The sequence below is a fragment of the Tenebrio molitor genome, chromosome 3, assembly GCF_963966145.1.
Source record: "Tenebrio molitor chromosome 3, icTenMoli1.1, whole genome shotgun sequence".
In the NCBI taxonomy this organism is placed as follows: Eukaryota; Metazoa; Arthropoda; class Insecta; order Coleoptera; family Tenebrionidae; genus Tenebrio; species Tenebrio molitor.
Genome location: NC_091048.1, coordinates 10,125,278 through 10,129,277, shown reverse-complemented (window position 1 = coordinate 10,129,277; position 4,000 = coordinate 10,125,278).

Genomic DNA, 4,000 nt, shown 5'->3' with positions numbered 1-4,000 from the left:
TTTGCAGAAAATTGTTGCCTGTGAATTCATATGCTTCCACCGTTTTGTGACATCTGCTAACATAATAGCTTATTAACGCATTCAAAACGAATGCGTTAACAGCTTTGTTAAAACAGCAAATTAGAAAAACCGGTAATGCATGTGTAGCTAGGTCATTTGAGTTGTCTTGATCACCTGAAAGGCACATTGTTGGTCTACCAATAATACATGCTAACAAACTGTGATCATATTGTATCCCAGGTTTAATACTCATTTCATCCACTAACCGTGTGGCATGCTTTTCTTCTGGTGCAAACTTCTCTATCTGAAATTTAAAAAAATCACATTAATTTCTGTATTACATTTTTTGGAGTAGTTAATAATTTTTTTTTGCAAATAGTTGTTAATATCGGTGTTAATGTATAGCGAATTGCACATTTATTAATAAATCTGCACTTTACCATACCTACCAATAAATTAAATACATCTTGAATATACCTGGCTTAAATTTGAACCCTTGTATTCGGTCTTGCAGTGTGGATAAGGTAGATTTTGTTTACGAATCTCTTCATATTCATTAGTACCACAAGCCAAATAAAGTTTCAGAGCCTTATTCATTGTTTCGTCAGACCAGGTACATCCTCTATGTGTACCAATTTTTAGAAATTTCAACTGATCTTCATTAAATACTTTATCATAAGTAACATCCTTTTTATCAAGCTGTTTCCTTATATTTCGATTTCTTTGCTGGTCTGCCTTCAGTTGCCTCTTTAATTTTTCAATTATTCTTTGTCTGTTTGATTAGATAAATTGATATGTCTGACCGTGGTTCTTCAACTTGTACATCTTGGCCATCTTGTAGTAAATGGTCATCTACTTTGAGTTGCTTATCTAAATGTATTTCTTCTTGGTTTTTTAGAAGTGATGGTATGGCATCCCTTCGAACTATTTTTCTTTTACCTGCTCGTTTGTTTTTAAATTGCTGCTCATCGAAATGAACCTTAAACATTAAGTAAGTTTATATTATGTATCCATATTTTCATCACAGAAATACTTACTTCACAAACTTCAGCTCGGGAGGGCAAGTTTGCTCCACCCACCAATTGAATCCAAATATTTCGTCTGGGTTCATTTTGTGGAAGTCTAAACAGTCTGAACCCCTTCTCTGATCAATTTGAACAATTTGATACACAACACGCAGGCATTGTTTATTTAAATAAATAAACCTAACCTCAATTAACAACCTAACAAACACACGCGCACCGGTACAGTTTCCGCCATTTTGCTTCCAAATCACTAAATACATGGGCCTAATGTATCGCGTTACTTTCTTTTGTCTAGGGACTTTAGTCTATTTCAATGGAGTGCGAGGTTTTAGTACGACAGAAACGAATTTGGCTCTAATATGTCCATTTTAATGGACGTTGGGCCTCAGGAGAATTTATAATAAACATTACAATAATTAATAATCAAAATGAAACAAGTAAAACAGAAAAACGTGGCGACTAAATGTTGCAACTAAATACTGTTTTACAGGTTTAATTTTCAGTTATGTTTCCTTTTGCTTTTATGACTACTTGAATCTTGGCGGGCATAGTTTTTACGAGATCCCTACAAAATTCAGGGGTAAAACTGGCCCATATTTCTTCAATTTGATTTTTAAATCCTAAATTGTTCTTTTTGTGACATTCAAGTAAAGTGTAAATAAACCTTTAGGAATCGTAACCCCAGTTTCAATTCTTGTCATTTTGACAATCAATTTAAACTGTTTGGAGCTCAGATATTCCAAAAATCCAACATGAATAAACAAAATTTTTTTCCTGGATCCTCTTAATGAAGGCATCTTTAACTTCTTCTTTTCCCGTCGTGGTTATTTCTATGTTGCCACCCTTCGTCTCTCTCACGTTCTTTATTTTAATATCGATATCATGAACTTTCACCCCGTGATGCATTTTTCTCAGCAGCTCGGCGTACGTCACCGGTTTATCGCCAGCCTTCTTGCTGATTACGATTTTTTCTCTGTTCCGGCTTACCGTCTTCCACTGTTGTTCTCCTTCTGTCTCCTGCTCTGGAGCTCGCGTCGCCCGTTTTCTTGATCTCGTGTATATCGCGACATCCACTTCTTCGTCCTGGTAAACGTACTCAACGAGTTTCCTCAGTCGACTTTGAGTTGTCAGGTCGACAACTGAAAGACTCGGACGTTTTAGGTCCCGAAGTTTGCAAATGCCCTTGAGCTTCTGCAGCGTGTCCACCAGGCGCTGGTCGGCTTCCTCCTCACTGCATTCCCTGTCGTCAACGCCCGCGATGAAGGTATACATCTGGACCTCCTCCCCGAGAGTCCCGCTTCTGTGGATACCGAACATGTGTTGCTAGCGTACACAATCCTCCCCTCCTTAGCTACTTCGATTATTGGCTTCTCCATCTGGGGTTGCCTACTTATTACTGCTTTAATGATTGGCTTTTCCTCAATGTCTTTCGTCCCCGTTAAGACGATGACGTCCCTGTCATTTGCAGCAGAGAAGATGCTTCCCTCCACCAATTTCGATTTACTGTAGAGGTCGCCTTCTCAACTTCCACTAGCTCATCTTCAAGGGACGTTTTTTCAAGTCGTCTCTTTTTGACCGACCTGTGTTCCTCGTGATCCCACTTATACTCGAGTATGCTCAAGTTTCCCGGGGACGGTTTTCCTTCTGCCGGGGTGGATGTCCCCTTCGGGGGCGAAATTTGGACGGAAAGACGCCCTATAACCTTCTTTTTCCCGGAAACTTCCTCAGATTTCCTGGGCGTCTGCTGTTCTATATCAGCCTTCACCGGAGTCTCGGCTGATTCATTTTTTTGGGGGCTTGTGGTGCTCCCTCACCAGTGTTGATTTTTGTGTTTTCTTGATTCTTCATGTTTATTCCCACGAGTTGAGACGATGTACGTGGTCACCCCCCAGGTGACGCTCATCCTGAGGAGAAGGCATTCATACTGCAGGGTGCGCCAGGTGCCCCGCAGGTTTTTGCGACTTCGCTGTCGGACGATGTATAACTAAATTTCGCAGTTTGAAATTACTTTTTTCCAGGTGTTTCCTTTTAACCCACCACCATGTATAACCGTATGAATAACTGTGTCTTTTTGAATTTCGCATGAATACCACTTGGTTGATTTTAAAATTGTCTCAACAACTGCTTTGGAAATACCACTTTTTCCCCCAACTAAAGAAATGAACTCCTCAATTAGAAAAAATAACTAAATTGTCTGATGGATACTTCAGTTTTGTTGCCTCCTTAGCTCACTCCTTATTACTGATGAAATTGTTGATGTATTGTCCGAACATAACCATTTCTGGCATTGTGAGCAAGTGGTAGGATTTACTAGCTTCTTTGTATCGATTTAGATCGGAATCAAAAGAATCGATTCGCAGGAAGATCGTAGCAAAATAAATCGATCCTCAAAAAATCGATTTTTTATTTAAAGAAATTAATGGTATGTATTTGTAACAAATTGGTATATAAATGTGTCAACCCAATCCCAAACCCAAAGTAATTTAAAAATGGCAAAATAAGTATCAAGGGAAAAAAAATTGAAATTCGTCTTTTGTTAAATAAAGAAACATATTATACAAGTCTTGTACTGATATTTAAATATTCCACTCAGCTTTATCCAGAGAATTCAAGAATAACAAATGAGACAGGCGGCTACCTGTGAGTCTACTTCGACTTGGATCTAGTATGCATCCAGCTCTAGAGAAAAGTCTTTCGGATGGCACTGACGATCCTACGATAGTTAAATATCGTACACCTATCCTACTTAGCAATGGGTATGTTCCGTGCACGCTCCTCCAATATTCGAGTGGATCCATATTTCGCGAAATTATCGAAAGTATCACTTTCTGTTGCTTCAGCTTCAGCTTCAGCATGAGCTTGGTTACCATTACCAATTTCAATTTCGTCACCTCTATATATATGTCACGATTTTCTTCCTTTACAAGTTCCTCAATTTTCCGTATTTTTTGACTTAAAGCTACCGCGTTTTGAAA